At 37.1% G+C, this 14,010-nt stretch overlaps 1 long non-coding RNA gene across 2 annotated transcripts in view; it reads right to left on the bottom strand.

The window, feature by feature from the left end:
- Nucleotides 1-14,010, bottom strand: part of LOC136751594 (uncharacterized) — a 35,988-nt gene that overhangs the window by 12,555 nt on the left and 9,423 nt on the right. For both annotated transcript variants that reach the window (XR_010817030.1, XR_010817031.1), the window contains exons 5-6: nucleotides 12,919-13,073; nucleotides 10,009-10,150 (exon numbers count right to left, since the gene is read on the bottom strand). This is a non-coding gene — a long non-coding RNA (uncharacterized LOC136751594). The remainder of the gene's footprint in view (nucleotides 1-10,008; nucleotides 10,151-12,918; nucleotides 13,074-14,010) is intronic.

The following is a 14,010-nucleotide window of genomic DNA, read 5'->3' as shown; positions in this document are numbered from 1 at the left end:
TAACCAAGAGGAAACATTGCCAAAAAGAACTGATATGTTTCACAAGCAGGCAGGAAACACAGAGGAAGTCTGTTGCTGATACTTCTGCTTCCATTGGTAAGGTTCAGACTATTCTTAATTGGAATATGTTGCGAGGTGGGAATCTTTACCAGTCTCTAGATTCTAGATTTGATTTTGAATTTCAATGCAGTAAACTATTGAATCGATCAAAGAAAAAGATTAAAATATTTTCCACTCAAATACTGCCTTATAAGTACATTATACACGCATACTAATTTTATCAAGTCTGTCTTTTCATCACGCACTTTTCATCACCGGTGACAGTTCATCATGACCATTTCATCACCAGCATCAGTTCATCATCAATTTGCATATTCATCATCATTTTGCAAATTCAGTTACAAACTACACACGGTCTGTCTCTTTTGATTTAGATCAAATATTCTTTAAAGACCTATGATTCCAAAACAGACTTTTATCAAATCCTACAGTGACAGCAGTTGTAGTCTGTTTTTCAACTCTTTAATTTCACCCACCCCTTAGTTCTAATGTTTTTCAGCACTTCTCCCCTTTTTATCGATGAATGCATCACTCAGTCGGCTTGTTTACATGGGTGCATTAAGTCGGGCAGACTTTCTGCAGTCAGTGTGAAGGAAGCTGTTTACATTATATAATATTCCAGTAATACATATTGGGAGGAGTACTTACATATGAACTAGCAGGTAATAATGTGCAGTACACCAGGTGAATATTTGTAATTTGTGGTCACTCAGTGTAAGATTTTTGTTGTACATGTTGCATTTATTTTAACTTCTTAATAAATAAATTAATTTAATTATTATAATTCTAATAATATTTATAATTAGTCGTGAGAGAGAGACTGTGAGGAGGGGAGAATAAAAATAAGAATAACTAGTCAAGAGAGAGAGAGAGACTGTGAGGAGGGGGGAATATAAATAATAATAACTAGTCGAGAGAGAGATAGGGAGGAGGGGGGCTGTTTAAAATAGATAATAAAAATTAACATTTTGCAATAAACTGTAAAATGGTGTATAAATCGGTAGGCACGTATCTTAGCAGTTAAACAATTATAAAACAAATAAAAATAGCATAAAAATGAAATTTGAATAAATTATGTAACGAAAGCGCTTTAAAATGGCTACGTCTATTACACCCTTTTTTAACATTACAGTGCCTTACACGAATACAAAAAAATTCACATTCATGATCAAACCGGTCACTGATCGAAGCATTGATCATTGACCTGGGTTTTTTCCAAAGGAAAGTTAGAAACTTGCTGATCAGGACAGACAGACGAGAACTATAGCAGGTGCAAATCTGCGAATAAAATAAATAATAATAATAATAATAATAACATGAATGATGTGTAGAAAATCACGTGTTTCAGAAATCAACACAATTATAACTTTAGTCACTGTGAAAAAGTTACTACAAAGCCCAGATTGTCAGCTATATTATATTCAGTAGGCAGCCTACCGCATAAACTGCAGTTGAAAGAGAAAGTATTTATAACTAGGGCCCGACAGATATATCAGAGCACCGATATTATCGGCCAATATTGGCCTTTTACCAAAATATCGGTATCGGCACATATTCCACTGATAATGCACCAATACATTTTCTCAAACTATTGGCTATATCTTTTTCAAATTACCATAAAATCTTTAGTCAGACTTCAGATGAAAAATAAATACATGTTTATTTGGTTTTACAGTTATTATATTTATTTACCATTGTTTTTTTAACATAGTTATAGTTTTCCATTGGAAGCTTCCGACTCCATAGTGATTCTCATGCGAAGCAGTGCCGCGCACACACTACTGAGCACTGTGGTGAAACAAACACACACTCATAGAAAAATATAGGGCTTATCAACCAATACAAATAAATCCAGTTACGAGTCCAGAGCCCTAACCACTACTCCACAGTAACACAATCACTTATTTAACATGTATGTTTAAACACTATTTTTTTGCATTAATGGTCAGTGTGGCCAAAGTACATTCTTTGTTGAGAATATGACAAGTGTGCAGGTGCGCTGTACAACAGAGGTTCTACTGTCAGGTAGTACTGCCCCTTGTGACATTCAGCAAAACTTTGTACTTGTATTGCCTCTTAGCTAACAGTAGACTACAAATATAGCAGAGTTTTTAAAACAAATTAAAATGAGTGATATTAAAATTATGTATTTTGTAGTGATCACTGTTCAGTTTCAGACAATGATAATAATTTAAAATTATTTTGTGGGGGAGGTGATAGTCTAAAGCTGTGAGGGCGGGGGTGGGGGGGTGGGGGTGGTTGTGACAGTCAAAAACTGTGAGGGGGGAGGGATTGACCGTTAAGAACTGTGAAAGTTTTGCGGAAATCTGCGCTACAAGAATGTGACAAATGGCTTCCTCACAAAGACGAAAACACTTTTAAGTGTGTAATATGTGCAGTGCAATTAAACTACCACACATCTACAGCTGGTGTGTTAACCCACCTAAAAGCCAAACACCCTTGTGCGAAACTAGCAATGACAGAAAAGGGAAGAGGAGCAACAAACAAATTAATATTATTAAGCTACATACACACAGCCAGCTGTTGCTATTTATTTTGTATTGACTGGAACTCAAGCGCACAGGTTTCCGAGCAGATTGTATAAATTATTTACATAGATAGTCTAATACATTTTGTATTTCGCTGTTATGACCAGAAAACATTGCCACAAGGACGCTAATGTTAAGGCATTTTCGGTGCAGCTCACATTGCTAAACTATTAGGCTATTGAATGAAAAATAAATTAAAACAAATTTAAAATCTTTAAGTGAAAACTTAAATGTATGACTTAGGACTAACACTGGAGATGCTATTTACATTAATGTTACGTTGAGTTAAATTCTACATTGAAAAGTATTTTTTACTGGAAATGCTTTTATATTATATACACTCACCTAAAGGATTATTAGGAACACCATACTAATACTGTGTTTGACCCCCTTTCGCCTTCAGAACTGCCTTAATTCTACGTGGCATTGATTCAACAAGGTGCTGAAAGCATTCTTTAGAAATGTTGGCCCATATTGATAGGAGAGCATCTTGCAGTTGATGGAGATTTGTGGGATGCACATCCAGGGCACGAAGCTCCCGTTCCACCACATCCCAAAGATGCTCTATTGGGTTGAGATCTGGTGACTGTGGGGGCCAGTTTAGTACAGTGAACTCATTGTCATGTTCAAGAAACCAATTTGAAATGATTCGACCTTTGTGACATGGTGCATTATCCTGCTGGAAGTAGCCATCAGAGGATGGGTACATGGTGGTCATAAAGGGATGGACATGGTCAGAAACAATGCTCAGGTAGGCCGTGGCATTTAAACGATGCCCAATTGGCACTAAGGGGCCTAAAGTGTGCCAAGAAAACATCCCCCACACCATTACACCACCACCACCAGCCTGCACAGTGGTAACAAGGCATGATGGATCCATGTTCTCATTCTGTTTACGCCAAATTCTGACTCTACCATCTGAATGTCTCAACAGAAATCGAGACTCATCAGACCAGGCAACATTTTTCCAGTCTTCAACTGTCCAATTTTGGTGAGCTTGTGCAAATTGTAGCCTCTTTTTCCTATTTGTAGTGGAGATGAGTGGTACCCGGTGGGGTCTTCTGCTGTTGTAGCCCATCCGCCTCAAGGTTGTACGTGTTGTGGCTTCACAAATGCTTTGCTGCATACCTCGGTTGTAACGAGTGCTTATTTCAGTCAAAGTTGCTCTTCTATCAGCTTGAATCAGTCGGCCCATTCTCCTCTGACCTCTAGCATCAACAAGGCATTTTCGCCCACAGGACTGCCGCATACTGGATGTTTTTCCCTTTTCACACCATTCTTTGTAAACCCTAGAAATGGTTGTGCGTGAAAATCCCAGTAACTGAGCAGATTGTGAAATACTCAGACCGGCCCGTCTGGCACCAACAACCATGCCACGCTCAAAATTGCTTAAATCACCTTTCTTTCCCATTCAGACATTCAGTTTGGAGTTCAGGAGATTGTCTTGACCAGGACCACACCCCTAAATGCATTGAAGCAACTGCCATGTGATTGATTGGTTAGATAATTGCATTAATGAGAAATTGAACAGGTGTTCCTAATAATCCTTTAGGTGAGTGTATATATATTGAGGTTTGAGTTATTTATATTGTCATCTTTTAATCCAGTGTGTGACACTAGAATTACATATATATTGTGTTAACTAAATGTTGCGATTTGAATTTTGCACTTTCAGAGATATTTCAGTATTCATTTTGAATGTTTAAATATATATATTTCATTTGTATTTGGCTTTGTATTTTTTCCTTTAAGGAAATAAAGAATTTGTTTCACATTACATACATACATATGGCATATTAACAGCTTAGTAGTAAACAAAAATATCGGATTGGTATTGGTATCGACAGATAGTAAAGGTTGAGGTATCAGTATCGGATCGGAAAAGAAACAGTGGTATCGAGCCATCCCTAACTTCTATGCACAGGAGCTGTGCATAACACTGCCAAATAATGCTTAAGAGGCTGTAGTAACACAGTATATAACTCTGAAATGTACATTATTTTTCAGTTTTTGGTAACCTAAACTTTTTTTATTAACCTTTATTATTTTTTATTCAGGTTATTCACTGGACTTGAACTACTTAAATTTCAATAAAAACTGGAAAAATGGGGGTGTTCTAAAAGTTTTGACCGGTAGTGTATATATGAGTAATCACAACTGCAAGTGAATAAAATGTCAAAGAAGTATTAAAATGACAAGTGGAACTATACTTTTAAAGAATAATAAAATCTGTAGTGCTGAAGTACAAAGATATGTCACAGTAATCCTACTATTCTACTTCCAAGTCATCTAGATCAGTGGTTTTCAAACTTCTTTTCCAGTGACGCACATTTTTAGAATAACAAATCTTCATGACCCCACTAACAATTATATCACCATTCTCTCTCATTAAGTAGAGTTGCTACCTGGCCCCACAATCCTGGGACACTTTTAAACAGAACGGAATTTCTGTTAAAATTGCTGCTAAATAAATTCATTTGTTAATTATTCCTACACATTTGCTAAAATGAATCGTATTGCTGAATTACTGTGCGCAACAAACAAGTCATTGAGATCAGTTCAACGTTCTGCCTCCAAAAAACTGAGCAATGTTACTGATTGGGAGAGTATATGCACGTTCTGACAATTTAATATTAACAAAGGGGTCTCCAACCTTTTAAACATGAGAGGTAATGAAATTACCTACTTTTTATTTTCTACTATTTTATTCTTACATTGCATGTACAGATTTAAAGGCACATTTAAGACGCATCTAACATTACTAGTGCAAACAATCACCACCTCCTCTTCTCAAGTTCAGACTGCACGCAATGTGCAAACTGACATTCAGGTTTGCAATATTACGGTCAATTAATTGGCAGATATTGTATTATGTGGGCATTTTTAGCCAATTGTGACTAATCAGGGGTGGGATAATGAAACTGTAGATTGATGGGAAAGTAGCTGGGAGTTTTGTGAGATTTGTTTGTGTGTGAACAAATATGATTAGCCTTATCTGAAGGCCATAGCTCACTGCATCCGACATCTGACACATCATTTGCAGTCCGACACCTGAAAAGTTGTCCGTCGAGGACATTGCACATTGAATACATTTAAACCACACCAAATACACAGACTTTCCCATTTCTTACACTAGTGTGCGCTTCCCAAACTACACCACTGTTTCTTTACCTCCTCAACTACAACAACATTTTATTTTTTAACACGCTCTTATACATACAGACAAGTCAAGCAACTCAAACATGCATACCACAATGAAAAATACAACAAGCCGCACAATTTAAACATACAGACAAAACAAAGTAAGCAAGACAACAAGCAGGTTAGCCAATAAAGCGGAACAAGCAATACAAAAACAATAAGAGCGTTTAAAAACATGTAACTAACAGAGATCCTCAAAAGCTCTTAAAACTATTATCAAGTGCTATCCTCAGCCGTGGCAAAGTGCTACTGAGGCTCTCACCCACCGTTTTAAGGTCGCAACTGCGCTGCTGAAGAAATAAGCTTTTTCCTAATTGTTTTACAATAATTAAAAAAACTAACTAACAATGAAACACTAACAAAGGACACCTCACCGTAAAAAAAAAAATCTGAATGCACAGTTCAATGTTAAACTGTTGATTTGAAAGTGCAAATTAAATCATTTCAATTTCAAAATTGATGCACCTCTGTCGAACGACAATGACAGGCCTGTTGTGCAAGGTGAGATATGGATGCACACTAGTTTTTTTATCTTTTCATGACTGTAAAAAATGGATGCATATTAGATCCAGTGTGCAAAGGGCATGCAGCACCGACCCTGGCTAATCGTGCGCCCTGTGCGACAGCACTATTCGCCGCCCCCTCCCGGTGTTTCCTCAGAAACTGTGACCCACTATTCCAGAAACAGTTCAGCCATTGACTACGGTTAAACAGGCTCTCTGGACTGTCACTCTGCTTAGTCCCGCCTTCAAGCGGAAGTAAATGAGCCAATCAGTGAAATGAGGCTTTGGAAACCAACTCAGAACTGCTCCAGGGGCAGAACATATGTATAATGTTTCTGATTGGTTACGTGCCTTTAGAAGGTGGGATATACATGACACCCCCTTAGTTTTGACAGGTTTTTTTTTTTTTTTTTTTTTGCCAGCCCCCCCCCAATTGTCTAAATTGATTGGCACTTCAGAAAACCAGTCAGTATATTTGGCAGTGACGGCACCACCCCCAAGTCATTGAGCTGCGCTCACGTTACTTTCTGAATATTCATGTTTTAGGACGGGTTCTTCTGCGCAGAACTGCAGAATCCCCCGCTCCCATTGGTGGAGATGCGCAGATCTGCACTTCACAAACAAGATGTTATGATGACTGTTTATGCTGCGGTGCGGCACTCTGAGAGCAGGAGGAAGATGACAAAAACCGTAAGTCTATCCTGTTGTGATAAATTGTGGTCAGCAATGGACATGTTTTTCACCACGTTGTTTACCGTTATCTCCTGTATCAAATGGAGAAATGACCACACATTCATATTTAACACTTCGACTATTTAAAAACTCCATAAAGTTAGCAAAAGAAAGCTGTACATTCTCAAATATAAGTAAATTATGCCTTTGATGTGTAGAGTACATTTGTGCACACTTATACTCAAGGTAGATTGACACCACTGCATTATTTTGTCTTAAAACATAAGTGCCACACAATGTATATTAATCTACCAGTTTTAGTTATTTTACAAAATGTAAAAACAGTAGATATGAAGTAAATATATGTTGAAAAAATGCATTGGTAATGACTGAGTGCAAGTGCAAACATAACGCAAAACAATATGAAGGGTTACTAATGCAGCCAAATGAACAAACGTCTACTACTTGTATGTAACGGCAGGGCAATGGGAGAATCTGTGGGACTTCGTTTTGGGGGTAGATTGTGATTTTAATGGGATATTAAATTTACTTAAGCATTATAATCCCCAAACTTAATATGTGATGAAATGTGATTCATGCATTTCACTGCACTGTAGCAATACTGCAACATTTACATGATGTATTCATTGTATGATGCACTTATTCTTTGTTATTTAATGTTGTGACATGATTTGGTATGGTATTCCACTATATACAATTAAGATTGATTGATTTAATTTGAATGATAATTAAAGATTCTCATTGTGCAAATTAAAAAGGCACATACTCCAAAAATGATCAAGCTAGTGAAGTGCTATTACTATTGCTTTTTTATATTTGTAAATTGACAATAATCGGTGAGCAAGAATGGAACCTGCATATTTATAATCTTTTTTGGGAAGAATATGTGCCTCGTTTTATTCAGCTTCATATTCTGCAGCAGACTCCCATTAGCAGACTGGAGCTGCACTTGCTCTCCAGACTACAGGGGGATACAGGGGTGGGTTCAAGGTGGGGGGATGTTGGCAGTGGATGCAGGTGGCGGGTGGGGGGCTGGGATCTATCTGTCCATAGTTTTTAGAAATTTCTATATTGCAGTGTGTTTTGTTGGCATGTTATCTTCATAACTTAATTACAACAACAACAACAACAAAAATATATCTACAGCTCTGGAAAAAATTACTTAACACTGAAATGCCAGAAGATTGCGGGCAAATTGACGGTAACTTTTGCCTGCTTTTTTCCTGTTGCCCCCCATTCACACTGGGTTTGAATGCGGGAAAATTGACGGCAAGGATGCATTCACACAGAAAACAGAGACTGCTGGCAAGAGCGCTGTGGCCCTGGGGCCGAGACACTACAGAAGCCCGTGGATCCGCACTGACACTCTGGACGTGTCTGTACAAGTGCGATCATTTCCCCCGTTTAAAGATATGGCAGAAGCAGTAAAATATTTAGGAGACGTCACACTACTGTGTAATTGTATATTTTTATATAGGCAAAACAATCACCATTCAGCAGCACAATGCTGATTATAACATTCACACATATAGCAGCCTATGGTTGTGTCTGTATAACTGCATACAGTGTGTTTAAATAGACAGCTGGATGTGTCACCATTCAGACTGTTGTCATACGATTATGAAAATTAATTGCTTTGCTGGTCAGATCTGCGCACAACGTGAAATAATCAAATGTGTTAAACTACATGTAGTATTGGCGTGTTTATTATTATTATTATTATTATTTATTAGCAGATCGACACCCTTATCCAGGGCGACTTACAAATAAGTGCAAAACTACAGTACAGTTCAAAGCATAATGCAATTTACAAAATCAAATTTACGCACATGTATAGCAAATATACAGTAAACAATACAATGTAGTCATATGTATTTGTTATTGTACGTGTTATGCTGCCATTTCTTATATGCACTAATCATGTAAAATGTAAATATCCGGTGTTTTATTAATACAAAACGAACCAAGCTCACTTTATTATTGCAATATGATCCGAGTCCTGAGAAAACATGGAGTGAATCACGAAAACGAACCCGAGTTAAGGACTGATTTTGAATTTGTACACCAGAACACTGAGCACACTGACTGATACATTGTTTCAAAGCAAACTAACCGAATCAATTTTGTTTGAAACAAACCCAGTGTGAGGGGGTAACACGTTTGCCTGTATAGAGATAATATCTTTTATATGATTTATTGTTACATAACTCCTGGCATGTGTGATAATAGTTAGCATTACATACGCCAAACTGTTGGTTCATCAATAACACTCAGAATTGCTGTGACTATATTATTTTCAACCTCCACCACTTCTAACAACCCGGCGCGTTTCTCGTTACGGTCACAAGTTCTTGTTCAAAGGTGGCTTAACCTTGTCGTGTTGAGGTCGCAAAAATGCGCCCCTACTCTGATTGGTTGCGTCAGTTAGCTGACGCACTGCGTCGACATGCAATGACCCATTCACACAGACCTGGCCAGCATATTGTTGGCCAATGGGGTTATTGATTTCTGAACTTGAAGTGGTCTCTTAATTTTTTCCAGAGTTCTCTCTCTCTATATATATATATATATTGCCGTTTAGCCCCTGTATAAACTTTTATATCCCTATCATTGGCACCCTTTGGCACTTAGCAAAGTATACAAACCAGACTTAGCAAAGTATACAAACCAGACTTTGAGCACTCCATTCAAAAATGGTTCACCATCCCTGATCTAGAGAGTTTGAGTTGACTAACAGAAATCAGAATATAAATATAAAATATTAAAATGGCCAAGTATAGAAACACACAGGGAACATCCATGTACTCTGAAAAGTGAAGGAGCCTTGTATTTCTTAGCAGAATGAGTTAACCTTATTTTAATTGTAAGGAGTCAAAGGTCAGGTCAATATTGCAAAATATACTTGAAAAGCAAAGCACATATGTTAGTCAAAAACTTGCAATATCATCATTAGTTATTTTTTTCACAAAATCAATTCAAACCTAAGGAAAGTAGAATCTTACCATCTTCAAGGACAATCGCACATTGGACTTTACTTTCTTTCCTCACTTGAAGCTCTTCAATTTGTATCTGTACTTTCAAGCAGTACTTTTTCAATGGTTGAAGGTTTTTGATTTCAATTGGAGATTTTTGATGCGACATATACTGCACAATCAAAATATGAAACCATAAATTAGCACAGGGCATACATTAGCACAGTAATTATTCAAGTAAATAGTTGATAGGTAAGCACAGCACTGTGACTTCATCATCTCTCTTCTGGGTTCCATTAGCAGAACTGTTTTTTGCAAATACAAATTAATGATAATGAAATGTAACATACATAATTAAAATAAAATATTAAGCAAACACACACAAACATACATACATACATACATACATACATATTATACCAAAACTTGTTAGGTATTGTTGGTTTGACCAACTTACAAGGGCACATTTACAAGTAAGGTGAAATAATCACCAGGATACGTCGAAGGATTATTGCCAATGAAATGATTGTCTAATTTGTGGATAATCATTTTATTTGATCTAGGCCTAAATTGACTGATAATATAGTTGAAATGTATGTGTCAGCATCCTTAGGACTAGAAGGGCTGGCCAATGAATATGACCAAGCACCCAGAATAACAAGATTTATACACTCACCTAAAGGATTATTAGGAACACCATACTAATACTGTGTTTGACCCCCTTTCGCCTTCAGAACTGCCTTAATTCTACGTGGCATTGATTCAACAAGGTGCTGAAAGCATTCTTTAGAAATGTTGGCCCATATTGATAGGATAGCATCTTGCAGTTGATGGAGATTTGTGGGATGCACATCCAGGGCACGAAGCTCCCGTTCCACCACATCCCAAAGATGCTCTATTGGGTTGAGATCTGGTGACTGTGGGGGCCAGTTTAGTACAGTGAACTCATTGTCATGATCAAGAAACCAATTTGAAATGATTCGACCTTTGTGACATGGTGCATTATCCTGCTGGATGTAGCCATCAGAGGATGGGTACATGGTGGTCATAAAGGGATGGACATGGTCAGAAACAATGCTCAGGTAGGCCGTGGCATTTAAACGATGCCCAATTGGCACTAAGGGGCCTAAAGTGTGCCAAGAAAACATCCCCCACACCATTACACCACCACCACCAGCCTGCACAGTGGTAACAAGGCATGATGGATCCATGTTCTCATTCTGTTTACGCCAAATTCTGACTCTACCATCTGAATGTCTCAACAGAAATCGAGACTCATCAAACCAGGCAACATTTTTCAAGTCTTCAACTGTCCAATTTTGGTGAGCTTGTGCAAATTGTAGCCTCTTTTTCCTATTTGTAGTGGAGATGAGTGGTACCCGGTGGGGTCTTCTGCTGTTGTAGCCCATCCGCCTCACGGTTGTACGTGTTGTGGCTTCACAAATGCTTTCCTGCATACCTCGGTTGTAACGAGTGGTTATTTCAGTCAAAGTTGCTCTTCTATCAGCTTGAATCAGTCGGCCCATTCTCCTCTGACCTCTAGCATCAACAAGGCATTTTCGCCCACAGGACTGCCGCATACTGGATGTTTTTCCCTTTTCACACCATTCTTTGTAAACCCTAGAAATGGTTGTGCGTGAAAATCCCAGTAACTGAGCAGATTGTGAAATACTCAGACCGGCCCGTCTGGCACCAACAACCATGCCACGCTCAAAATTGCTTAAATCACCTTTCTTTCCCATTCAGACATTCAGTTCGGAGTTCAGGAGATTGTCTTGACCAGGACCACACCCCTAAATGCATTGAAGCAACTGCCATGTGATTGGTTGGTTAGATAATTGCATTAATGACAAATTGAACAGGTGTTCCTAATAATCCTTTAGGTGAGTGTAGATATTAATACAACTTGTACAATATTATTACATAATTATTTAATTGCACTTGAAATTTTGTAAATGAATTTTGTAAATATAAAAAATACAATATGCACCATAAAACACTATCACATTGGTTTCTGATGTAAATAATCTCCCTAAATAGCTACTTATAGTGACAAATGTTTCTAGAATTGTATACAGCTATTACTGTTTTGTCATTTCAATCAACTACTAAGTTATTCAAGCAGCTAAAACAGTCAAACAGTATAAAGGTTGTGTTTGGGGCACAGGTTTTTGGTTGAGGACTTAAAAACAATGTATTTTATAAACTTCTGCTGCCTGAAGAATACTGACCAGCACCAAACCCAAACACTTCAACAACAGTAACAAACTTAGGTCTATGTTAAATACTATGCATTTGGAAAAGATTTTGTACAGATGTATTTTAATGAAATGTAATCACTACTGACTGTAACCTATTGTCTATCTGAAGATACAAAAAGACTTCTCCAACTCACAACCTTAAGTTCTTTTCCTCACTTCATGTGAGAGGAGGGCTCCGGGTTCACGTGTATAAACTTGTTACTTCTTCATCGGTCTATCCGGAGAATTTAATAAACCACTTGGTTTGAATTACTCATCCCACCTTCTCAGTTACTGCTGTATAAGTTAATGATTACTGTATTGTCACCAAGCTATGGTGATAAAGCTTATGGCAGCCAAGAGTTATAATACGCTTATCTCTTTAGATTAGATGAGTAAAGTTATATGTAAAACACGGCAGTGACTTGAGACTCTCAATACCTTGATATGATGATTGTACTGCAAAACTACTAAACCATACACTTACTCAACTGAAAGGAAACTTAGTATGATCAAATGTGTTATGATTCTGAATTTATGAGGAGCAAGGGTTTGTTTAAAAATATTTTGAAATACGTCATACAAAATGCAGTCTGAAAACACTCACTTCTTTTTCAAAAGGTTTCATTTTCTTTTTTTCAGAAGCTCATTGCAGCAGGGTTTGATTGCTTGCCAGATCACTTAAATACATCACACTCACCTTCACACTCAACTCATTGTAATCTTCCCAGTAATACACTTTGTACTGTAAACGGTCTCTGTAGTACTGCATAACTTTTTCTGGGAGGTTAAAAACTATGACTCTCAGCATATGACTTTCAGAATGCACCGTAAACTCAGGTGGCCCAATGTGAGCTGTGGAAACAGAAAGACAACTCAGTTAATGCATTATGATCCTAGAACACCAAGGAATCTGCTAGCAGTGATCGAGTGTTGCCATCTTATTCCTAGATGAGTCTTGTTCAATATTTTCACGACTTGTGGCAAATTGGTGACAGGCTTTTAGCAAATAGAAGGTCTACAAGATATAATTTGTAAAAATAGCTTTGAACATTGAATAAAGAATGAAATATCAGAAGTAAGTTTAAATTGATATTTTAGGTACTGTCCTTTAGATTTATATTAACAATACTGCTACTAATAATAACAGAAGGATACCTGCTCACAAGTCAGTCTTCTTACTACAAGATGTAGCATAATTCCTAATATTTAAGATTGTTTTAATTTGATTTTGGGGAAAATTATAACAAAATGATTGATTAGTTAGTCTGTGTTAGCCTGTTTGCCTATTATTTTTATAGTCAGAAATAAGAGTGAAGTTTCTCGTGTTGATCACAACTGATTGCACCACAGATTCACAAGTGTTGTATATGTAAGGACAAGATTTAAAGGTACATTTTCTTCAGATTAAAGAATGTTATTCAAATATATTTTAATTTGTATGTACAGTTTCCTCCACATACAATGCATATATATATATCAATAACATAAAAACTAATTTAATTGAAGAAAGGCAAGCATGCACTCTTTTTCTCAAATTAATACAAAACAGATTAGTACTAACACAATTATACAAATAATGACATTTTAAACAAAACAAAATACAAGGATCATGGATTTATTGACTTTGATGACACTGATAAGATGTGTCCTGTAGTCCTTTTATAAAAGTTTCTGAACACTTCTAAGTAGGGATTTCTGGATAGTCCTGGCAGATTTTCTCCAGCTCCCTAAGATTTCTTTTTTTTCACTTGTGAACTGCTTTTAAAGCTCACTATCTGACCATAAAACA

Source organism: Amia ocellicauda, chromosome 6 (genome assembly GCF_036373705.1).
Source record: "Amia ocellicauda isolate fAmiCal2 chromosome 6, fAmiCal2.hap1, whole genome shotgun sequence".
Lineage (NCBI taxonomy): Eukaryota > Metazoa > Chordata > Actinopteri > Amiiformes > Amiidae > Amia > Amia ocellicauda.
The sequence above is the reverse complement of the archived record's forward strand: the minus strand, read 5'-3'. Positions and strand labels throughout refer to the sequence as shown.